The 26,675-nt window shown below is 36.5% G+C and overlaps 1 protein-coding gene across 10 annotated transcripts in view; it reads right to left on the bottom strand.

The window, feature by feature from the left end:
• TFDP2 (transcription factor Dp-2) overlaps positions 1–25,949 on the bottom strand; it is a 156,119-nt gene extending 130,170 nt beyond the window's left edge. For 3 of the 10 annotated variants that reach the window (XM_074370269.1, XM_074370282.1, XM_074370289.1), the window contains exon 1: positions 25,599–25,949. The gene's annotated coding sequence lies outside the window, so the exon portion shown is untranslated. Of the gene's footprint in view, positions 1–9,275; positions 9,369–17,036; positions 17,101–25,598 lie in introns of all 10 variants that reach the window. The other 7 variants (XM_010952253.3, XM_010952254.3, XM_074370315.1 and 4 more) reach the window with 5 other exon arrangements.
• Positions 25,950–26,675: the final 726 nt, after the last annotated feature.

Raw genomic sequence — 26,675 nt, 5'->3', positions numbered from 1 at the left:
TGACGGATGTTCACTCAAGTTACTGTGGTTATCTGTAAGCACATCATCATGCTGTTTATCTTAAACTTACATAGTGCTGTATGTCAATTATATCTCAATAAAACTGGAAGAAAAAACAGAAAAAAATTAAATACAGTTGACTGAAGTCCAGGAGGAAACAGAAGATAAAAATCATATAAAAAATGAAAATCAAATTGTAAGGCACACAAGGGAGAACAGATTTTAATGAAAACTTAATAAAGGATGTTGAAGAAAAGCAGGAAAACACTAAACAGAGTGAAAGTGAAATAAAGAAAGAAGCAAAAGGGTCAGAGAAATGGGTTGACACAGATGACAGGGAAAGGAGGTAGGACATTACATGGTGTTACTGGCATCTCTAATGAGGAAAACCAAAACAGTGAGTCAGCACTAAAACTAAACCAATAAAAGAAAACTTCCCAGAAATGAAAGACCTGAATCTATATGTTGACGAGACTACCAGATACTTGGGAAAAGTGGACCCAGAACAATCAATTGTGACACACATCCCTGTACAGCTGCTTAAAGGGAAAGAGAAACAGGACATTCAGACAAAGTGATAAAATAATTTACAAAGGCAAGGGAATGAGACCAGTATCAAATTACTCAAAAATAACATATAAAGCAAGACAACAGTAGAGCAGCACTTTCAAGAAACTTAAGAAGACAAAATGTAAATCAAGGGTATTATAACCTGCCAAGCTGTACTTCAAGCCTCGAGGACATCAAAAAACAGTCTTTGGGGTAAGATCCTTGACATTGGTCTTAGTAATGATTTTCTGGACTTAACACCAAAAGCAAAGGCAACAAAAACAAAAAAATAAACAAGTGGATTACATCAAACTAAAAAGCTTCTGCACAACAAAAGAATCCGTCAATAAATTGAAATTGCAACCTACTGAATGGGAGAAAATATTTACAAATCATATATCTGATGAGTTAATACCCAAAATAAATAAAGAACTCACACAACTCTGTAGTAAAAAGCCAAATAATCTGATTAAAAATGGGCAGAGGATCTTAACAGACATTTTTCAAAAAGAAAAAAAAAAGAAAGGAAAATATACAAATGATCAAGAGGAACATGAATACATGCTCAAGTCACTAGTCATCAGGGAAATGCAAACCAAAACCATCCTGAGATATCACCTCACCCCTGTCAGAATGGCTATTATCAAAAACACAGAAAATAAAATTTTAAACAGAATAAAAAGATAGAATGCCATGTGATCCAGCAATCCTACCTCTAGGTATGTGTCCAAAGGAAACAAAACCACTATCTCAAAGAGATATCTGCATGTTTCCATGTTCACTACAGAATTATTTACAATAACCAAAACATGAGAACAATGTAAATGTCCATCAGCAGATGAATGGCTAAACAAAATGTGGTATATATACACAATGGAGTATGATGCAGCCATAAAAAAAATAAATCCTGTATTTGCAATAACGTGGATGCACCTTGAGGGTATTATGTTAAGCAAAATAAATCAAACAGAGAAAGACAAATACTGTATGATCTCACATGTAGAATATTAAAAATCTGAACTCATAGAAGCAGAGAACACACTGGTGGTTGTTTGGGGCAGGGGTGCGGGGAGGAGACTGGGTGAAGGCGGTCAAAGGTACAAACTTCCAGTTACAAGATAAATTTGAGCTCTGGGGTTGTCAAGTACAGCATGGTGAGTACAGCTGACAATACTGTATTGCATGTCTGAAACTTACTGACAGTAAATCTTAAAAGTTCTCATCACAAGAAAAAAATTTTTTTAACTATGTGAATTGATAAACTAAATTTACTGTGGTCATCATTTGCAATATAAACATGTATCAAATCATTATATTGTGCACCTTAAACTCATACAATTACATCAATAAAGCTGGAAGAAAAAAGTCTGAATGGTAATACTATGGATGTGTGTATCCCTTTTGAGGAATCTGCTAGAGAATGAGCTTCATCCAACCAAAATATGCCTGGGAAAATTTTGCAAGAAGACTGGCAGTGATCATTTTATATATTCAATTGTAAAGTGAAAAATAAAGTAAGATTGAGGTCATGGAGTAAAGAATAATGTGTAAACAGTGTATGTTCTTGACAAAATAGAAAGAATGCAACCAAAAACTGGAGGAAAAAGGAGGAAAATAAATAAGATCACTGACTGTTATATAATTAATACGTGGGAGTCAAATGATACCATTTAAAACTGACAGTAAAAAGTTAAGTAAGAAAAAAGATTGAGGGCAGAATTAAAATGATTAATATAATAATACTATTCAATTAAAAACAAATGTTCTAGGAATACAAAGCAAAGAGAACATATAAACAGAGAAACACAGTAAATAGAACATAATACCTATTGTAATGACAAACAGGTAGCATTACAGGGTACATAATACACTGTATTTATGCTTTATAAGAGCTGATTTAATAAAGGGTTCATTACGCAATTCATTATTCATCTGAAAGAAAATACCAACTCGTCTTAAATTCATTCCTTAGAAAAAGAGAGAGGGTGACTAGCATGCAGGAAGTTTCCTGGAAAGTGCTCTAAGGAGACACACCTGTAAGAGAAGGAGGCTGCAGTGCACTGGGGAGAAACTGGTTCAGTTAGGTTACACCTGGGGCCTCAGCTGATACTACTGAACTCTGGAGCTGATGCCCTTCAGAGCTGTCCCAAATGGTTGGATCTTACAGCCCTGCAGCACCAAGTTAGTTCCTCCTTTGGGAAGGAGCATAACCTTGGCCAAGGGCAGTTCCCAGCATGGGATGCAGCTGTGAGCCACCAGCCTGCATCGGCGGAGAATGCGTAACTCAGTTGTAAAGAGAAGGTCTGGGCAGAGCACCGGAATAGCCACTGCAATTATACAGCAATGACAATTAATTCACTGAGTAACATGTCACAACATGGGTAAACCTTGCAAATGTAGTAGCAGGTTAGAAAGTATATGGACAACATGATTATATTTACATAAGTTAAGGCATGCAAAAAAAATACATAATGCTTAGAGACATACACTTAAGAGTAAAAATATAAGAAGCACACGGGAATCACAGACACCAAATCCCCTCCCCATGCGAAAGAAGGAAAGCAGTTAAGCTGCAGAAAAGAGGTTTTATGTTGGATGTATATGCAGTTACAAGTTACAAAGGGGGTTCCTTATATTATCCCATACATTTATTTATTTGTATATCCCAGGTGTAGCAAACATTTAAGTCAAAAGAAAAAGAAAAACAGCAACAACCCAGTATCTGTGTCTTTTAAAACAATAAACTGATAAGCCACTAGCAAATTAAATAGGAAAACAAAAAAGGAGAAAGCACAAACACAGCATATGAAAGATTAAAAAAGGAAAAATAACACCAAGCCAGAGGAAACTGAAAAATGGTAAGAGCTACTCTTTAGCCTGGAAACAGATAAATTAAGAACCTGGACAAAATGGATGATTTTCCAGGAAAATATGTTACCAAAAACAACCTTCAGAAGACAGAAAATTTAAGCTGTCAAGTTAACATAGAAAAAAATTGAGTTGTCAAAGGGTTGCCAATCTAAGTACCAATGGGGGGCCATACTTTTACAAATAAGTTCTATCAAAAAGAAAAAATTTAAGCATTTACTAATAATTATTATTAATTTTAACTGTTAATAATGCCTTTCAAGCAAATGCTAAAATACACTTTTAAATGATTTGATAAGATTTAACATGCATTAATTATACAGTTGTTAAATTCTCATGATAAATATTCAATAATAGAAAAAATGATTAATACTTAATATGACTGTATTTTAAGAAGAGTGCATATGGAATTTTATCAAATGTCCTTTCAGGATCTATGGATATATTTTTCATTAGCTATCATTAAAGGAAGAGTCTCATTAAAGAATAAGAAGAAAGAGTGTTCATTACTGCCACTATTATTTAACACTGTACTACAGATACCAGCCAATGCAATTAGACGAGAAGGACAGAAGTATATAAAGTGGACTAAGAGGTAAAGTTATTATTATTTACAATATGACTGTTTACAGACAAGTCCCAAGAGCATCAACTGGAAACCTCTTTCAAACAAATCGTATGGCAGATTACAAAATTCATACTCAGAAATTAATAACTTTCTTATATATATACAAAAATGCCTTCTCATAACATAGAAGAAATAATGGAGGAATTTACCCATTTACAGTGTCAAAGGTGAAAACAAAAATTAGGGAAAAACTCAACCAGAAAAATATAGGGATTTTTTAAAAAGAAAAAAAATGCCAAGTTCTTGAATAACAAGATACAAAATCATAACAATATTAACTTCTCCCAAATTAATCAACACATATAATGAATTACAATAAAATTAATAATATCTTATTCTTCTAATCAAATCAATTGATTCCAAAGTTAATTGGGAATGCAAGACCTAAAACTATAAAACTCTTAGAGAAAACATTCAGCAAAAGTTGCACAACATTGTATTTGGCAATGATTTCCTGAATGTGACACCAAAGGTACAGACAACAAAAGAAAACAGAGATGGGACTTCATGAAAATTTAAAAATTCTGTGCATCAAAAGACACTATCCACAGAGTAAAAACTCAACCCACAGAATGAGAAAAAATACTTGCAAATCAAAAACCTGATAACGGATTAATATCCAACATATATAGAGAACTAAAACTCAATGGCAAAAAACCAAACAACCCAAATCAAAAATGGGCAAAGGACCTGAATGGACATTACTCCAAAGAAGATACACAAATGGCCTATAAGCACATGAAAACATGCTCATAATTAACCATTAGGGAACCACAAATCAAAACTACAATGAGGTATCACCTCACACCCATCTGGATGGCTACTATCAAAAAAAGAGAACAGTAAGTGTTGGTGAGGATGTGGAGAAACTGGAGCCCTTGCACACTGTTGGCGGGAAGGTCAAATAGTATACTTTCTGTGGAAAATAATATGGCAGTTCCTCAAATAATTAAAAATTCAAAGCAGAATAACTAGATGATATAGAAACTCCACTTCTGGGTATATGCCCCAAGGAAGTGAAAGCAGGGTCTCAGGGAGATACAGTACACCCATGTTCACAGCAGCTAAAACACCCAAGTAATCACGTTCATCGACAGATGAATGGATAAGGAAAATGTGGTACGTTATACATAGAATATTATTCAGCCTCAAAAAGGAAGGAAATTCTGACACATACTACAACATGGATGAACCTCAGAACATTATGCTAGGCAAAATAAGCCAGTCACAAAAATAAATAAATAAATAAATATTGTATGATTCTACTTATATGAAGTATCCAGAGTGGGCAAAATCAGAGTCAGAAAGTCGAATGGTGGTTGCCAGGGGCTGGGGCTGGGGAACGGGGCAGGAATGGGGGATCACTGTTTAATGCACAGTGTTTCCATTTTACACAATGAAGAGTTATGGATATGGGCTGTGGTGGCTGCATGACAATCTGAACTATATACTTAAAAATGGTTAAAGTGGTAAATTTTGTTATGTGTATTTTACCACAACAAAATTTTTTTTCTTTAATGGACAGAAAATAAAGTAGGGATGAGCATAAAAAAATTTACATGGAAAAATAAGCAGAATAGTCATACAAATTCTGGAAACACAGAGTAAGGATTAGCCCCATCTAACTATTAAAACAAGTTATTATAAAGTCACAATAATTAAAATATTATACACTGTAAATGAAAAAGCATACAGACTGACAGACCAGAAGGACAGGTGCCAGAATAGACCTAAATCCACAAAGGAATTTAGTATGTATCAAAGTTGACACTTCAATAAGGTGTAAATGTGTTAGGTAGATTACTCAATAAATAGCAATGGGATAAGTGACAACTGAGTAACCATCTGAAAAAGAATTACTGGAGCCATAATTTACACCTCTTTCAAAATAAATTCCCATAAACAAACAAACAAACTCCAGATAGATCAAAAATTCAAGGTAATTTTTTAGGTATTAGAAGAAAACATAAGAGTCACATTTTTTAATCTCTGTGTGTAGAAAATTTTTCTAAAATATGAACCCAAACTCAGGAGTCATCAAAGGAAGAAAACTGATATGACTACCTTTTTTTTTTTACATTTAAAGAAAAGATCATAATGCAAGTCATAAGAAAAATAAACTGGAATGAAGTATTTGCAATTCACATTACAGAAAAAGAGTTAATTTCTAACCTATGAAAGCTCCTATACATAAATTGAATACCAAGAGCCTAAAGAAAAATGGGCGAAGGATACATAGCAGAAAACACAAATGGCTTTTAAACATAAAAAAAAAAGTTAAGAGAAATACAAAATAAAGCTGTAATATACAAGGTCAAAAATACAGACACCAGTATACTGTATGGAGAAGGATGCGGGAAAACAGACTTTATTATACTTGCTGGTGGCAGAATAAATAAGGACAATCTTTATGGAGGGTAACTACACCACATCCATGAAGGTTATAAATGCATATATTCCATGAGGTTTTTTCTTAACAGGGGCACATGAAACCATAGCTATACAAGGACACTCACTATGGTATCAATGTTACAGCAGAAGTTAAGACAAACCCTATTTATCAACAGTAGACTGGTTAACCAAATCATGGCCTGAAAACACAAATCAGGGAGCTCTCTGTGGACTGATACAGAGTGACCCCAGTGTAAACTGTTGGGTGACAGGAAGCACATTATAGAGAGGGACGTGTAGCACTTCAGCATTTGTATAAAAAGACCACCTCCGAGGCAAAGAAATGGCTGGATCTATGACAGAGTAAGAACACATTTTCCTTTTCTTTGATTAATTTTAATGAAATAATATGATGAGCTACTTACACTCTTCACACATTCTGTATTTTTGCCATAAACACAAATTAGCTCTGTAACACACCAGCTTAAATTGTTTAATTCTGTACCTTCCTTCATACAGAAACAATACTTCCGCTTTCAAAATACAAGCAGAAATAATCACCTGAGGTAGAGAGGGGCAGGGTATGGTTTTTGTAATGTTTTAGATAGAATTCTTGCTTAGGGAGAAAAACTGTAATTAATATACTGTAATTAAATTCTGTGTAAATAAGTTTTTTGTTCCTACAATAAGGAAGACAACTAAGGAAGACCAAATTCACTGTGTCTTACACATAAAGCAATGCAGCAACTTGAGGGACTCCAGGATAAAATTATAGGGACACAGGTTGTAAAAGGCCAGAAGATGGCAGTATGACTTCATTAAAGTCTCACTGGCACCGACATCTAAGCCTCTCTACTTTTGCCGTGAACAGACCTATTTTTCCTCCTCTTTATGTCTCTCTCGTTGTCCTTATACATTCCCTCATATATTTATCTATCCTCTCTACTCTCCCCCTAAGATATGAAACTTAAATACCCATTAGTAGAAAGGGAAGAGAGAAGAAATTCCTGAATTTATAGCAATATTATTTTTAAGTGAATATAGCATAATTAAAATGTATTATAAGATTCTTTTTGTTTTAAAATCAAAGTACAGTTGATTTATATAAGTTTTAGGTGTACAATATAGTGATTCACAATTTTTAAAGAATAAATTCCACTTACAGTTATTATAAAATATTGGCTATATTCCCTGTGCTATACAACATACCCTTGTAGCTTATTTATTTTATACATAGTAGTTAGTACCTCTTAATCCCATTGCCCCATCTTCGCCCTTCCACTCCCCACCAGTAGCCACTAGTCTGTTCTCTATATCTGAGTGTTTGTTATACTGGCTAGTTTGTTTTATTTTTTAGATTCCACATATAAGTGATAATATACAGTATTTGTTTTTCTCTATCTCACTTATTTCACTAAGCATAATACCCTCCAAGTCCATCCATGTTGTTGTAAATGGTAAAATTTCATTCTTTTTATGGTTGAATAGTATTCCATTGAATATATATACCACATCTTCTTTATCCTCTCATCTACTGAGGGACACTTAGATTGCGTCCATATCATGGCTACTGAAAATAATGTTGCTATGAACAATGAGGGTGCACGTGTCTTTTCAAATTAAGTGTTTTCATTTTCTTTCAATACATACTCAGGAGTGGAATTGCTGGATCACATGGTAGTTCTATTTTTAGTTTTTTGAGCACCCTCCATACTGTTTTCCACAGTGGCTGCACCAATTTACATTCCCACGAACAGTGTATTAGAGTTTCCCTTTCTCCACATTCTCGCCAACACTTATTTATTGTCTTCTTGACAACAGACATTGATAGGTGTGAGGTTTTGATTTGCATTTCTCTGATGAATAGCAATGTTGAGAATCTTTTGATATGCCTATTGCCCATCTGTCTGTCTTCTTTGGAAAAAATGTCTATTCAGATCTTCTATTTTTTTATTGGATAATTTTTTTGATATTGAGTTGTATGAGCTATTTATATATTTTGGATATTAACCTTTTATTAGTCACATCATTTGCAAATATTTTCTCCCATTTAGTAGGTTGTCTTTTTGTTTTGTCAATGGTTTCCTATGCTTTGCAAAAGCTTCTAAGTTTAATTAGGTCTCATTTATTTTTACTTGTATTTCCTTTGCCTTAAGAGACAGATCCAAAAAAACGCTGCTATGATTTATACCAAAGAGTGTTCTTCTTATGTTTTTCTTCTAGTTTTATGGTTTCTGGGCTTACAAAGTCTTTAATCCGTTTTGAGTTTATTTTTAAATATTGTGTGAGAAAATCTTCTTTTATATGTAGTTGTCCATAAGGTTCTTTTTGTTAAATATAAAAACATAGGTTTATATCCATTCTCTTCTGAAACTACACTAAAATGAAGCTAAAGGACTAAAAAAAGGATAAATCTATCCAAAAACATACACATTTATATCATAAAAGAAGACAACAGCTGATAAGGGACATAAATAAAGCTTTTTGAAACCAGAGAGAGGATAGTGGAACAGTAACTGGCTTGGTGAAACAGAACAAGCCAAACTATGCATGGAAGGGTGGGTGAGGGTATAAAACCAATAAGCTGCAAACATAATAGTAAGGTTTAAGAATTGGAGACCCCAGAAGGCAGGGGTCTAGGCTAGGGCTGAAAATAGGAAGACAGTCGAATAAGGAACAGTTTTCCCCCAGAAGCCTTACCATGTAGCAAAGAAACTGCCTCTCCTGTATTCCAGCAAGAGACAAGTGGTTTGCCTTAAGACACTAAAGCAGACAGGATGTAGAAACCAGGTACTCACAGGGGTTGTGTGTCATAGACCACAAAGAGATTAAGACTTACCTCCTGAGCAGTGGGCCCCAGCCTCTTCCCCAAATCAGCTTCCAGAACACAGGCCGATCAAGCAGGAGACCAGGAGATTCCTCCACACAGAATCTGACCCCAGAGAAAAGACCCGCAATCACTCAATCACTCTGTGCTAAGACTTGCAGTTAACAACTCCGTGGACAGAGTTTTTACCGCCTCACTCTTTAATCTCAACAGACGACCTAAGTTTACTGAATAATTGAGGAAAGTCTCTAACATGGAATAAAGAGACCAAATTAACAAAACAAGAGTAGAACAAGTTAAGAAAAAAAGAAAGGATGGAAGGAAGAAAAGAAGACAGGAGACAGAGAAAAAGAAAGCAAAGGAAGGGCAGGAAATCTCCTACAAACTAGAACAAAAAGTTTTTAAAAATTAGAAAAAAAAATGAGAGCACTAATTCAGAATGTTCACCTAAAAGGGAATTTCAGAAAAAGTAAAGAGAAAGAAATTATACCCCCAAAGTGACATTTTTGTTTTTGGCAACACAGTGAACTAAATGGTCTGTAAACTTCACCTTAACAAACATCTAGAAATGTTGGATATATTAAAATAAATATTTTCTCAAATGCTGAGCTCACAAGAAACCTAGCTGCCATGGAGGAATTTGTCAACACAAATAATCAAGATTTTTGGCTTTTAATGGGCTTATAGTGACAGGAGACAAGGACTTGGGAACTTCATGAAGTGAAAAGTTGGAATTGAGGATCCACCCCTTTGGTACACTTAGTGAAAGGATGGACTAGGGAAGGGGAAAGAAATCAACCACCAACAAAGAAAATGTCTCCAGGCTCTGGAAACCAGGGGGAAAAGGGTCTTCTAAAATTCTCAGATTTGGATATCACAATGATCTCCAATAAAAAACAAAAACAAAAATAAATTACCCAGACACAGCAAAACACTCAAAATAAAGAGATCTTTGAGCAAGCCAAGGCACAGGCAACAAAAGAAAAAGCAGACAAACAGGACTGCATGAAAAATTTAAAATTTGGGGCATCAAAGACACAATCCACAAAGTAAAAGAGCAACCCACAAAACATGAGAACATATTTGCAAATCATATACCTGGTAAGGGATCAATATCCAAAAATATACAGAGAGCTCCTAAAACTCAACAGCAGAAAAAAACCAAACAACCTGATTCAAAAATGGGCAAAGGACTGGAATAGACCTTCCTCCAAAGAAGATATACAAATGGCCACCAAGCAGGTGAAAAGATACTCAACATCACTAATCATTAGAAAAAAGAAAAATAAAACCGTAGTGTGGTTCCACCTCACACCCATCAGAATAGCTATTCTCAAACAAAAACAAAAAAAAGCAGAAAACAGGAAGTGCTGGCGAGGATGTACAGAAACTGAGATGGTTGTGCACTGGTAGTAGGAACATAAAATGGTTCAGCCAGTGTGGAGTTTAATCAGTATGGAAGTTCCTGGACAAATTCAAAGTAGAATTACTGTGTGATTCAGCAATTCCGCTTCTTTGGAGTAGAACTGAAAAGAACTGAAAGCAGGGTCTCAAAGAGATATTTGTACACCCATGTTCATAGCAGCATTATTCACAACAGCTAAAACTTGGAAGTAACCCAAGTGTCCATGGACAGATGAATGGATAAACAAAATATGGTACATATATACATACAATATCATTTGACCTTAAAAAAGAAGAAAATGATCACACATCCTATAACATGGATGAAACCTGAAGAGACTAAGTGAAATAAGCCAATCACACAAAGACAAATACTGTATGATTCTACTTATATGATTTATGTGGCTACAGAAAGTAAAGCGGTGGTTGTCAGGGCTGGGGAGGGGGAGAATGGGGAGTTATTGTTCAGTGGGTTCAGAGGTTCAGTTTTTCAAGATGAAGAGTTCTGGAGACGAAGGTGATTCTGTACAACAATACAAATGTACTTAATAACACTGAACTGTATACTTTAAAATGGTTAAGGCAGTAAACTTTATGTGTATTTTATCACAATTTTTAAAAGTTAGGGGAAAAACACAGGCAGAGAGAAAAACAGATTATCTACAAAGGAATGACAATTAGACTGCGGAAGATTTCTCAACAGCAGTAAAAGCAAAAACATAGTGAAGTAATATCCTTAAGGTGTTAAAGGAAATAATAGCAAAGTAGAATTCTGAACTATTTTTCAAAAATAAAGATGAAGTAAAAAACATTTTCCGTAGGTCTACCTTCAATAGACTTTCAATAAAAAGGCATCCCAGGGATTTACTTTAGGAAAATGGAAACTAAACGGAAATTGCCAAGGGAATTCAAAAAAGAGAAACAAAACAAACAAACAAACAAAAAGATATGAGTGTACATAAACAACCATCATCTGTATATAGCTATACTGGATAATTTTAGAAGACAAAGAAAGTGAGGGAAAAAACAGGAGGAAATACAGGGCAACAATAACATAAGAAGGGAAGCATTTGATCAGAATTAAAGGATTCCAACAGCCTGTGCTGTTTAGGAAACACTGTGCTAAATCAAATATGCTCACTAAAAATTTAAAGACAACCATGAGAAGTATAAAAGAATAATCAAAAGCCAACAGGACAGAAGCACAGAAGCAGCACAGAAAAGGCAGTATTAAGTAGATGGTAGAAATGCAAATACATAAATTAACTCATTAGTTAGAAAGACTGTCACAGTGGGTTTAAAATAAACAACACAAAGCAAAACAAAACCCAACCGCTCTTTGCACTATCTAAAGCCTACCTCCACAGAAAGTAATAGAATAAAAAAAGAAGACAATGTGACTCTATAAATAGACAAATGGTCTTTATGGTAAGAGCATTAGAGAGGATAAAGAGGACTCAATGATTAAAAGTTCTTTTCAGCAGGAAGTCACAAATATTCTACATTGGAATGTATTTTACAACATAGCTCATAAATGTGTAAGGCAAAAAAAATGACACATTTATATGGAAAAACTGATAAATCTACAATTATAAAAAGAGATTTTAACATACATCTCCCGGGGGCAGGGTATAGCACGGCAGTAGAGTGCATGCCTAGCATGCATGAGCTCCTGGGTTCAATTCCCAGGACCTCCATTAAAAATAAATAAATGAATAATTAAACCTAATTACCTCCCCCCCACCAGCAACAACAAAACACACACACACACCTCTTAATAATAATGAGCCAAGCAGACAAAATAAGAAAGTCAGTAAGGGTATACATAAAATTTCAACACAATTAGTAAGTGTGATCTAAGAGACATGTGTAGCAACATGCCCCCAAAATGGGAGAATGTACACTGTCTCCTGAAGAATTCTCTTTTGAAACAATGCCTCATTTGATGAGGTCAGTATAACCCGGACACCAAAGTCAGTTAAGAAAAGGAACAGTATGTTAAATTACAGTCAAATTTAACTTATGTACAGTAACAAAATCAATACAGAAAACCACAGAGATCAATAAACACTAGGAGGATTATAATGGTAAAGGAAACCTAATAGCAGAAAATATTAAATACTTAATAATAAATTATAAGTATTGTAATTACAATAAATTACAATACTTAATAATACATGTATAAAACTTGTATGAGGGAATTAAAAACCTCTATCCACACAAAAGCCTGCACATGAATGTCCGAAGCATTATTGTAGTAGCCAAAAAGTGTACACAAACCCACGTGTCCACCAGCTGATGAATGTATAAATAAAATGGGCTGATTCTACACAGGGAATGTGTATTATTTGGCAATATGAAGGAGGTGAACTACGATACATGTACAAACCTAGAAACTATCATGCTAAGTGAAAGGAGCTAGTCACAAAATGCCACATGTTGTATGAGTCCATTTCTATGAACTAGAGTTCAGAGTAGGCAAATTCATACAAACAGTAAATCAGTAGCTGCCAGGGGCTGGAGGGAGAAGGGAAGGGGGAGTGATTGCTAATGGGTACAGTTTCTCTTCGGGGTGATGAAAATGTTCAGGAATTAGGTAGTGGTGATGGCTGCACATATCTGTGAATATAGGAAAAAACACTGAATCATACACTTTAAAAGGTGGATTTTATGATAGGTGAATTATACTAAAGTTCTTTAAAAAAAACAACTGAGTTAGTTTTTAAACACTCCTAAAAGACACTAAAGAAGACCTAAACAATGGAAAGACATATCCTGTTTTTGGCTAAGACAAGTGAACATTATAAGGATATAAATTCTAAGTTAATTCGTAAACTTTTAATTCATAAACTCAATGTAATCCCAATAAAAACACTAACAAGTCACTTTACAGAGTTAGACAAGTTGATTTTACTGTTGATATGGAAAGCAAACATGCAAGAATAACTAGGAAAGCACTGAAAAAGGACAACTACAAAGGGAAAATAGCCTTATCAGACATTAAAACATACTATAATTAAAACATTGTAGTACACATGCACAAACAGGCCAAAAGGTTAGTGGATAGAATAAAAGTCTAGAGTTAGACCCAAATACATACGAAAATCTAGTATATGACAAAGGTGGCATCTCCAATCATTGGGTAAGGATGCACTTTTTTTGATTTCTTAAAAATTGTGGTAAAATATAACATAAAATTTACTACGTTAACAATTTCACAGCTTGGAGCTCAGTAGCACCAAGGACATTCACACTGCCCTGTAACCAACCCACAGAGCTATTTTTGTCTTGAAGAACTGCAACCACATAATCATTAAACAATAAGTCCACATTCACCCCCTCCCCCTAGCCCCTGACAACCACACTCTACTTTCTGTCTCTGTGATTTTGATTACTCTAAGTACCTCACAGAAATGGAATCATACAGTACTTGTCCTTTGGTGATTGGCTTATTTCACTTAGCATAATATTCTCAGGGTCCATCTTTGTTACAGCATGTGTCAAGATTTTCTTCCTTTTTAAGGCTAAAAAATATTCCACTGCATGTATATACCTCATTGTGCTAATCCATTCATCTGTCAACGAACACGTGGGTTGCTTCTATCTCCTGTAAACATGGATACTTACCTAAGTATACAAATATCTCTTTGAGACTCTGCTTTCAATTCTTTTGAGTATATACCCAGAAGTGGAACTGTTGAATTACACGGTAATTCTACTTGGAATTTTTTGAGGAGCTTCCATGCTGTTTTCCACACAGTCTGTACAATTTTATATTCCCACTAACAGTGTAAGGGTTCCAGTTGCTCCACCAACCAAGGTTCCAATCCTCCCCAGCACTTGTTATTTTCTGGTTTTGATAGGAACCAAACTTACAGATATGTGACTGTATCCTACTATGGTTCTGATTTACATTTCTCTAATGATCAGTGGATGCTGAACATATTTTCATGTGCTTTTTGGCCATTTGTATATCTTCCTTGTAGAAATGTCTATTCAAGTTCTTTGCCCATTTTTTAACTGGGTTGTTTGGTTTTTGGTGGAAGCTCTTCATATATCCTACGTATTAACCCCTTGTGAGATAACATGATTTGCAAAATTTTTCTCCCATTCCATATATTGCCTTTTTATTCTATTACTGGTGTTTTTTGATGCACCCGAGTTTTAAACTCTGATGTAGTCCAATTTACCTATTTTCACTTTTGTTTCCTGTGCTTTTGGCACGTTTTTTATCCTGCAACTTTGCTGAATTTGCTTATTAGTTCTAATAGGCGTATGTATGTAGAATCTTTAGGATTTTCTACATATAAGTCCAATTTAGATAGCTTTTATTTTGTCTTCTTACCTGATTGCTCTGTCTAGGATTTCCAGGACTGTGTTAAATAGAAGCAGTGAGGGCAGACATCCTTGTCTAGTTCCTGAACTGAGAAGACACGCTTTCTGTCTTTCTCCATTGAGTGTCATGTTAGTTGTGGGCTTTTCGTATGTGGCCTTTATTACACTGAGGTAGTTTCCTCCTATTCCTAGTTTGTTGAGTGTTTTTATCATAAAGAGTGTCAAATTTTGTCAAGTGTTTTTCTGTATCAACTGAAAAAGACTGACTTTTTAATAAATGGTGCTGGGTAGCCATTTTGAAAAAGATAAAATTAGATCGTGTATCTCACACCACACACACACACACAAATAACTCCAAAAGGATTAGAAATTAAGATGTAAAAAATGAAAGTGGGCATCCATCAACTTAACCTAGGTAAACGAAGGTAGCCAAGGCAAACATCACCAACAATAAAACACACTGACATGATGAACCCCTTGATGAGTTCTGTGAAAGATAAAGACTCATCATTTTTGGTGGTATTTTTATAAAAAAGCATAACTGTACTCCAACCACAAGACAACATTAGACAAAGTCAAATAAAGGACATTCTGAAAAATATGTGATTAATATTCTTCCAAAACATCAAGGTCATGCAACAAAGAAAAGCTGAAGGCTAGTAGAGAATAGAGAAGACCAAGGCGAAACAACTAAACACAATGTGGGGTCCTGGATAGAATCCTGCAACGGAAAAATGTCACTAGTGAAAAAGCTGATGAAATTTACATAAGGTCGATAGTCTGGTTAATAATACTGTACTGATGTTAACTTCTTGCTCTTGGTAACTATAGTATGGTTATGTAAAATGTTAACACTAGGGGAAATGCACTGAGAGATACAATTAAACTTTTTGTACAACTTTTGCGTCTTTCCTGTACATCTAAAATTAGTTCAAAATAAAAAGTTTAAAAAAAAGAAATACAACAATAATTATACCATTAAGAGCGATGACCATCAAAAGAACTGAAAGTAGATATGGTTAAAGGTAGTTTTACCGATTCCGGATAGCTCCCTTCGGGAAGAGGTGTTCGTGACTGGAAAGGGACAGTCACTGGAAAGGGACAGGAGGTAACGGTCCATTTCTGGACCTAGGGTGCTGGTTACACAGATGTGTGGCTGAGTTAGTGAGAATCTGTGCAATTTTAGAAATCTATAATCTTTCAGTAAAAAGCATTTTTTTAAAAGACAATTTTACCTCTGGAGAGTGGGATTAAAATATGAGGAAGACTTTCCCTTTAGAAAAATTTTAAATTGATAACTGCCAAATGTTAATACAAGTCAGAAAGGCAAACCTGAGACCCTAGACCCAGGAGAATTCAGAAAGCACAACTGGTCTATTTTAATTCCTCGCCCTTAGCAACTGATCCCCCATATTCTTCTTGAAAAAAAGTGGGATTCGTGTAAGATATCCAAGGGCTAAGACTAAGAGCAGACATAATAGGGAGTATCTTCATGGGGGACTATCAGACACAATAAGATTTACACATAAATGTAAACTGTGAGAGTTTCCGACACTGGACATAAAAATTTTACCAAACACATCTGGTTACTTAAGATAGATGTAATATGAATACGAATATATGCATGTATATGCATGACTGGGACACTGTGCTGTACACTAGAGATTGACACATTGTAACTGACTGTACATTAAAAAAATTTGAAATAGATGTAGATTAAATGCAAAAAATTCATCAAAGTTGCTTCCAGCCACAGCATGAAAAAAATGCTTCCTATTCTGCATATTGTTATGGAAAGCCTAAAAAATAACTAGTTAGTAGGCTGAGAATTACTCTAAGCTTGGGGTAGTTAAGATGATAAGAATAGTCAGAAAAAGTTTCACATAAATAAGTCGAATGTAATAGTTGCCTGTTTCCACTCAAGGGAAATCCAAGTCAAAGTGTTTCTTTCCAGGGTGAAATACGGGAGTGAATTTTACACAAACAGGAAGGAGTATTAAGTAAGTCAGAGATTTTTGATTGTAAGATAGATACCTAACTAGATGGATAGCCAGTCTGAGCTCTTTTCTGCAGCTGGTCAGAATGCTTCCATACATACCTAGAGTTAAAGGTGAAGAGAAAAGAATCCTTTTGAACAATATTTTCTACTTTAGTGAAAAGATATGTACTATCATTCTTATTTTCAAATACACATTTCCTTGTTGCATATTGAATTTCCCAGATAAGTCCACACCACCGTTGATAACAGCCACCACATCTTTGACCACAAGATACATGGTGCTCCCACTCTGTGACTAACAATAAACACTGTCTCTATTATTTGCTATTATATTTTAATTTTTATTACTTTTTGGAACACTTTTAGCCTTCTCTTCTTTCATGACAATGATGATTTTACAACATTTCATAATACCCATGTTTCTTTCAGCCTGCATATATTTAATTTTTGAACAAGTCAAAAGGACATGTCACATATAGCATCAGCATTAAAACAAAATTATGAATTTATGTTATGAAGGAGTTATGTTAATAACTTATCTAAGCAGTTACTTTTTCTATTCACAGTAAACCAGTCAGTATAATAGATTCACACAGCTCATAATCATGATTTAACTGATTAACTGAAATACAGCTCAATTTAAGATACCACACACAACATTATACAGAAACGGTCTATTTTGGAATTATAGTAAACAGTGACACTAGAGAAAGGAAAATCAATCAAAAACGATGGCTAATTTTCAAATCACACACTTATATTTGGATAAACTCACAACACTCTAGGGAAAACAGAAACTATATACTGGGAAGACCTAACTAAGAATAAGCTATAAAGATGCCTGGGTTCTTGCAGGGTCTGAAGGCCTAAGTATCTGAACAAGGCAGTACAGCGGGATGGCTAGCTCCACAGTCACAGACATTCATGTTTGAGCCCCACTCTGCCATCATTGTCTTTCTCCTTCCAGTAAAGCAATGTATGTCCTCTGTAAAATGAAAAACAATTGAACATATCTCAAGCACTTCAGGGAGGATTAAACGAGATCCTTATCACATTGCACGTGTTGGGTAAAGTAATCCATTAACATTCATAGTAAGTACAGAGTGTTCAGATTATGGATCTTTATTTTCTAACTTAATCCTAGAAAACATGTTAAAGTCTTTTACATTTTGTAGGTTACGAAAGAATAGCCTTGGAAATAGGATTTCAGTTTTTCCAACGAGCTGCTTATCTTAACAGAATCCCTTATTTTCTTTACTTACTATAATCTCTCTCATCTCCCTTAAAATTTCTTTCTGTTATGGGGAAGAAGGGTTTTGTATGTGGTGACCCCTTTTTAAAAAGTCTTTTCCTCAGCATTAGTTTAACACGCTTTTGCTTAGTGTTTCAGTTTCTTGAAATTTATTCTTATTTTATATCACTTATGTCAAGAGAGGAAATTCAATTGTCTTGAACTTTTTTCCCTAGAGTAAAACTTCAATTAGCCTATGAAATTAACAACTCAGAGCAGATCTTTCTCAGAGTAGATCTTTCTCAGAGTTATAGAATCTGATAGTCCATATTGTCCCAAGAATACTGTTGGACCTGATATAGTAAAAATACAAGAAATTAATTTGACCTGGGAAGAGGGAGTACTTTTTTTAGTTCTTTCAGAGAGAGCCCATTTATAAAAAAAATATTTAGCCACTTTTACCTTGTAATGAGCTAGCTTACTAATTACGTTAGCTAATCTCTGCTCAAATTTTAAGGTCAATGGAAGAAGTTATTACTACTGAGAGACCTAAAATCACTGATATGAATTGGAAAAGAATCTAACATCAGCTAACACCTAAATACTGCTACGTCCTAACAGAAATGTATGCTAAAGCATTTTCTAGGTTTAAAATAACTCATTGATAGTACTACTGAACTAATTTCAGTTTTGAATTTTTCTTTGACAATGTTTTTGCGTTACTTGTTTCCACAGTAATCCTGCTTATTCACAGCTGCTTTGCTGAGTTCCAGCTCTGAAAAGTTGAAACTTGAAAGAAGCAAAACACATGTACAGAAACCATGCACTCTGTATATTTGAAAATCAGACAGCTGCATTTATTCCATTTATCCCTGAGCTTTATTAAATGTTTCACTTTTTTAAAAAGACAAAAACCTCCAAACAATGATTAGCGTTTGGCACCTGAATTAAAATCAGATGATTGTTTGCCTTTTGCTTTTTCATTTTTGCAATTTCAAAATAAGCTTAATAAGTTATCTTAATTGTCTGACATGTTATCTAAAGTTTTTATTATGACAGTACAAAGATTTCAAGAGAACAAGGCTCATGATTCTTTTTCCATATAATAATCAAGGAATTCATATTGTAATTGGTTTTTTTAGATAAGAATTTAAGCTGCCCTCATCCACTTCTTTTCCAACCAAAATAGTTCTTACGAAAATCTATTTGAAAAACTACCTATGTATAAGCTCTCTTGGAAAAAAAAACCCTTCTGAAATCATTTTTTGACCACTATTGTTAATGTTCCACAAATTATTTTCTTTAAAGATCTATGTTTAGTAACTATTTTTTACAGCAACTGTGATACAGAATGTCTTAAACAGTATGAAGTTAACGGTAAAATTGTAGGCAAAATGTTAACATCAGTAAGTATTCTATTGCTTTTCACATATGATGGCATTTTTCACAGATTTTCAGCAGATGTTTCTTAGAATGACTGCACAGGTAATATATTCTGTTACCTTTGAACACTGATCTGTTCAGCTTAAAAATACATAATCACCATGCTCAGATAATGTTCCTACTTGTAAAGACTTTATAGCTAAAAATGTAACAATTAGTGCAGAATCACTTATCTAACAGTTTTTCCAAACTTTCATTAGCTTGTTATTTGTTAGTTGTATACGTTCTTTTTTCTCTTCCGGTTATACTGACACACAATTGTCAAACAGCACTGTATAACTTTCAGGTAGACAGCATGATGATTTATCTGCGTACATTATGAAAGGATTATCACAATAAGCCTAGTGACTATCCATCATCTCATAGAATACAAAATGAAAGAGAGAAAAATGTTTTCTTGTGATGGGAGCTCTTAGGACTTACTCTCTTAACAACTTTCACATATAACATAGAGCAGTGTTAATTGCATTCATCATGTTGTACATTACATCCCTAGTTCTAATAGTGGCTGGTTATCATCCTCTCCTCTCCTCCCCTACCCTTTCTTTCTCTCCCTCTCCCTCCACGTCTTCCAATAGCATGTAATAAATCTTTCTCTTTTATAGGTAGTTTTATATCACACTATTACAATTTCAAGGATGCAGTAAAAAAAAAACTTAGTAGATTGATTTTTTTAATTGTTCACTCTCAAGTGGTCTAAGAGGGGAGTTAATGCTTCCAGTTTTTATTAAATATTTTATTTTGGTAATTTTGAAATACACACTGTTCTTCCACACTTAGAGGTTTGTTATTTTACAAAATACGTTTATTTTGTTGATTTAACTTACATAGAACTGAGTTGGTCACTTTAACAAACGCACTCTTTTTTTTAATGGAGGTACTGGGGATTGAACTCAGGACCTCCTGCATGCTAAGCTTGCATCCTACCACTGAGCTACACCTCCCCCTAACAAGCTCATTCTTTAATAAAACTTGGCTGTTTTCAAAGTAAAATGGAATCTGTTACATAAACTTATTATGCTTTTGAGTATTTGGAAAAAAAAAAGATTTCTGGATTCTCCAAATACTTTCCCCTATTCTATCTTTCCCTGCACTTAGAATTCGTCAAGGGTGGAGGCAATGTCATGTTCCTCTGTCAACTCAGGGCCTCACATTGTGCCTGTGACATAGCAGGCACTGCACATCTGTCAGCTGAGTGACGCACAAGCCCAGCTCAAAGTCCAGCTGGGGGGGGGGGGGGAACACCACCTCTCCATGCTTGCTATCTGGCTGATGGTTTGTATTATCTTTAAGAATAAGGGAGGTTAAAAAAGGGTGAGGGGAGGACCTTGAGTTTAAAAGGATAGCAAACAGAAAACAGAATAAGGAAGTTGGAAAGTACTCAAAAATAAAAAATCTCATTAGATCATTATAGATGTTTCCAGTGGGGAAGAAAAGACTTTAAAGAGATACATGCATTTTGAAAACAAAGATGACTCTGGCTGCAATGATTAAGGGACTGGAGACAGAAAAAGATGGAAAGAAGGAAGATCAATAGGAAGCTATTACTGTAGAGATGGAGGCCCAGGCTACAGTAACAACTGTAGAAATGGAGAGAAATGGGTGTCGATTAACCTGTTTCCAGCATCTCTATCAAGAAAAACTCTCTTCAGACTGGATGGGGTTAAACAAGCATTGGCATCTTGCGCAAAATGGTCATGTAATAAATTTAATCAATGAATTAATGGAAACCAAAGCTCAATACGGATGAGAGTATTTTTAAAGAGAGTTCCTAACTGCTCCAAGCAAACCTTCGGTGAGGTTTATCACTCCAGATGGAATGTCCACACCGCTGCTGGGGAAAGGGGGTCTTGCCAACTACTGACCATTTAGGTTAAATGTAGCTCTAGGCAAGATGTTAGAATCAATTACTGAGTGGACTTTATGAACACAAAAAAGCAGTAACCAACACACGCCACTGGAAACCAGTCTAGTTTCATTAAGGACAAGTAATGACAAATTAATGCTCTTTTCCTGACAGTTACTGAACAGACAGGAGTTTTTAAATGAAGTATATAAAATTATCTGGCCTTTAGGAAGGCAAGTGTTAAAATTTCTTACATATTCCTTGTGAAAACCTGGAACTATCTGAGGTAGATAATGATAAATTAGCTGGATTTCTAATTGGCTGAACAACTTGAACCAAAGAATAAACAAGTTTTTAAAAATCAATCCTAAGAGAGGTCTCCAGCAGGGCAAGACCTCTGTTCTTAGGCCTGCCTAGGCAACATTTTCGTAAGACTTAAATGAAGGCTGTCAGCATTATCAAACGTATAGTTTCTCAAGTCTTTTGTACTGAATGACCAAATCAAGATTTTTTTTTTAGAGTCAACATACTGGAACCAACCTGACAAGATACAATTTAATTTAGATAAATGCAAAGTCCTACCAAAAAATGTTCTATCAAAGACCTGGGAGAGCACCGACAAAACAACTCAAAGATTCTAATTGATTACAGTGTCAATAATGGGTAATGTACATAGCACTTAAATGCCAGGGACCACTCTAAATGCTCTACATTATATGCATTCATTTATTCCTTAAAACAACTCTATGAAATAGGTACTATTATAAATTCCATTTTACAGATGAGAAAATTGAGGCCCCAAAAGGTTTACAAAATTTACTCAAGGTCACCCAGCTGATAAACTGTACAGCCAGGATCTAAACCCAGGCAGGCTAGACCCAGAGTTCATCTTCTTAGACAGGACATTATCATGAATTAACAGTGCAATATCATTGCCAGAGAAGCAAGTCTACTCTTAAAGTACATGCTTTAAAATCAGAAAGATAACTTATGGTCTTCTCTACTGGTTAATGTCTCATTATGGCTACTACACTTCCAGTTTCTTTTTATTTTTATTTTTCAAATGGAGGTACTGGGAACTGAACCAAGCACCTCAGGCAGGCTCAGCATGTGCTCTACCAACTATACCCCAACCCCTATGGCTACTACACTTTTAAGAAGAATTTGGGCGAACAGACACACCCACAAATAAGCCATCAGTATTGTGAGAAGATGCAGATCAAACAACAAAAATCATTAGAAGGTAAAAACTGAGAATATCTTGTCTAGTGAAGAAAAGAATCAGTAGGATATATGAAGTAGCTTTAAATATCTGAAAACATATAGAGGAGACAGAACTAGCACCAGTGAAGATATAACTTCTAATTCAGTGAAAGAAATAATTTTATAAAAATTAGAGTTGTCCAAATATCTTTGCCTAAGAAACTATGGCTCTTCTCTCCAGAAAAATATACAAATGCATATAATTTTGTATAAAATTTCCAAGGGTTCACAAATCTACTTTTTAAATCTATTCATGTCCCATACCTAGAGTCATATATCCCAGGTTAAAATGGAAAAGATTCAAGTATGAAGAGATGAATGTATTTAATTATCTTTAAAATTCATTACAACTTAAAATTTTATGACATACGAAAACTCAACTCTATGCTTTCTGGTTTCTTCTAAGATACATTAAGATACACACCTCTTACAATAAGAGTTTAAAATATGGTAAGTTCAGAAAAACAGTGAAATCAAGTTTGCTAAGTGACAACGTAAACTGACTGTAAGTAAGTTCATATATAGGATGGCTTATTTTAATCTTTAAAAGAAACATACCTCAGTGTAAAGGTGAAAAAAAAAGGCACTAATATACTACTCAATATCTAACATTTAATGGCCAAATTAGGTATTTCCCCCTCTTTAAGACTTCATCTTAAACTCCCCCTTTTCAAGTTTTATCTGTAGTTAACAGTTAAGGTTGACAAAAGAAGAAACAGTGGACTAGAAGTCAGAATATTAGGTTCTAATTCACTAACTTTGCCATGAATTTAATTTTGGCTTAGTCTGTTTCTTCTCCATGTTCTAAGAACTTTCATGTACCTAAAAGAGCTTCAAAAATGGTAAAGTGCTACGTAAATATGAATAACTCATGCATGATTTATAAAACATAACACAGCAACAGCAAGAAAACAAAGCAGTCTTTCTACCACGTTAAAAAAAAAAGTAAAGGTATATTCACATTTCAATTCCTAATTACAAAAACCAATCTTTGAATCCTTCAGGGTGTGTTTCAGCGTATAATTTTCATCCACAAATGCTTTCCACATTAAGGAGAAACATATCTGTACATCCAATTTCAAGCTGTATTAAGAGGACATAGCTCAGACAGTTAAGAATTTTGGCTGCAAGGGAAAAACTTGAAGGTGCCAAATGGACCACATATTTACAAGAGTTGGGGGGAAAGTTACATGATCACAAAATGGTAATATGAAGTTATCACACACTTGAAAATTCTGTTTTCTCTCTTCATTAAACAACCAGAAATAAAGAGAACTGAAAAAGGAGAGTTTAATAAGTCTTGGGCCTTTATTCAATATAAGTGCCACACTGCTGAAGCTGCAAGTGCACTGCCAGAGCAGTGCTACAGACACCATGTCTGCCCTGAGCCTAGACTCTAGTTCCAGGCACAAGATGTTCTAATAAATAACAAATGCATCCAGAGCCAGCACTCAAGTGTGACAGAATCCGGGGTCTAGGCATTTGATTTTTCTCCGGGTGCTACTTGAGAATGGACACTGTCATTAAAGATTTATTACAGTAAGAGGAGAGTGATAAAGCCTCAGCTAAATTATAGGCTAACCCATGAAATGGAAAAGCAACATGCAATATCAGAGCAACTTAATTATTCTCTTTAATTTTGTACAGAAGGTAGGGTCATGATTACACCACATAGAGGACAGATCTATATAGAGATCAACTATATCTCTATTAGGTGAAGATGATTTCAAGCCAATAAGAGGAAAGAAAAGTGGCCCAGAAAAAATTAGGCTATAAAAGGCAAATGAAAAAACACAGCATTAAGGTTTGGGGGAGAAAGAGGAAGGAAGGGAATGAGCTACTGATTTACTAAAAAGAGAGTAAAGAAGTCGGACAGGGAGTCTGAGTCCTTTGAGATAGAATGAGGAAGAGAAAAGTATTCAAAGGCTCAAGGGAGCTTCAGCAGTGAATACGGAAAGGGATGAGCGTTAACCATTTCAACAGAAAAAGAGAAAAGACAATACGGGGAAATTTTCTAAACCATCTTTCACGGTGGTCAATAACAAAAATGCCTAACGCATGCAGGGCAGGTAACATTATATGGGGTAAGCTCTGTTCCAAATGATTCTGCCGATTAGTCCTTTTCCGTCTAGCAACACCCCCAATAGGTGGATATTACTATTTTACAGATGAAGAAACTGAGACCGCACAAGGCAAGGTAACACAAGCTGGCACCAGACGCCGAGAGCTCATCGGTTAGTTGAACTGTCTCTGCAAGATCCTACAAAAACCTTTTACACTTTTCTGTAGAGAGGGACCTTGGGTCTCTGGACTTCTCAGAGGCATCTGGGCCCAAAAAGTGATCCTCTGTCTCAGAGAAAAGTTCCCTTATGCGGGCTATGAGGCTCTTCCAAATGCACAAGCCTTTGGAATTCTGAAACACACCTGAAATACAACTAAAATACAGATGGAGACGTGTGGATCATGAAAGGAGGAAAAGTCAGAACACCAGACTTAGAAGCCATCCTCCTCCCCTGAAGGTACCGAGAGGAGAAAGAAGCCCTTCCTCTCTTCCACGAGGCGTGACTCAGGGACAGTGCCTCCCCACAATTTGCTGTGGGGGGTGGGGCGGGGGTCTCCGATTTCCGACTCTCCCACCCCCTTCCAGACACTCAAGGGTTACTCGCTAGGCCTGGAAGAACGCAAGGGAATAAACAGATGGGACTCGGGTGACACGGGGCCCGGAGGCGCAGGGAGGGAAACCTGCCCCGGAACACGCCGGGCCGGGTCTAGAGGCCCTCTGCACGGGGCCCGCGCCCGCGCCCTGGACCTTACCGCCGCTCGGCTGCAGAGGACGAGGTGGCCACGCAGGGCTGTTCCTCGAGCCCGAGGCGCGTCTTCGGGCGCCGCCGCTCCAGTGGCGCCCGCGCTTGGCGGCGGCCGAGTGCCGGCGGACTCACGCTCGGGGCAGGGTGAGCAATCCGCGGCCTGCCCAATCGCCGCCCTGGAGTTCGAGGCCCCGGGACGCCGACCGCGCGCGCGCCCTCGAGCTTGCCCAAAGAGGAAGGGTCAGGGCGCGCCCCGCGTACAGAGCAGCGCCGGCGGCTGCAGCCGAGATTGCTGGCGGCTTCGACCGCCCTCGCCCGGCCCTGCCTGCCTCTGCCCCGCTTCCCCCGCGCGAGCTTTGGCGGCGGAGCAGCACGGTCAGCGCCGATTGGCCCTCTGGATGAGTGACGTAAGGCGCCTCTCCCCACGGATTGGCCAGGCCGTCGGTGCGTGCAAGGAGTAAACAAACCCCGCCCCCAGGCTTCCCAAAGAGAGGAGGGGGCCGCGAGGTAAAGGAGTGGGGGCTTAGGCACTCTGCCCTAGCCCTGGGTTTTCCACCCGAGGTTCCCAGTAGGTACCCCGCAGCGACCCCGTCACTTGGCTCCCCAGCCGCCTCTGGGGCAAGCTGCAGGCCTGAGGCCTAAAATTTATAGACACACCCTTTCCCCCTCCCTTTCCCCGGCTTGGGTGGGAATCTTGACTTTTCCATCCACCCCCATCCCCCAGACCCGAAGCAGGAAAACTCCCATCTCTCTTAGAAAAAAGGAGAACTAGGGCGGGTACATCTCTGTCCCCAGGCATTTGATGGGTCACCTCCAGGGGAAGCAAGCGTGGAGGGGGATGGGGACCGGTGACTGTGAGGCCACGTGGGGGACCAAGTGTGCAGTACCCTGTAAATTATTCAGTGGGTTAGAGACCTCTGGGCATGCGGGTTCTTCAGTACACAGGCAAGTGAGACCCAAACCAGGCCAGGTCACCAGGTCACGTGGAAGCTGAAAAGAAAATCGCTGCTCACACCCCCAAATACCTGCCCATTTAGTTCAATATTAATAGATTTTGTCTATTACTTCTGTGCCTATCTTGTGT

Source organism: Camelus bactrianus, chromosome 1 (genome assembly GCF_048773025.1).
Source record: "Camelus bactrianus isolate YW-2024 breed Bactrian camel chromosome 1, ASM4877302v1, whole genome shotgun sequence".
NCBI lineage: Eukaryota > Metazoa > Chordata > Mammalia > Artiodactyla > Camelidae > Camelus > Camelus bactrianus.
Note: the sequence above shows the minus strand (reverse complement) of the source record. Positions and strands in the feature narration are given on the sequence as shown.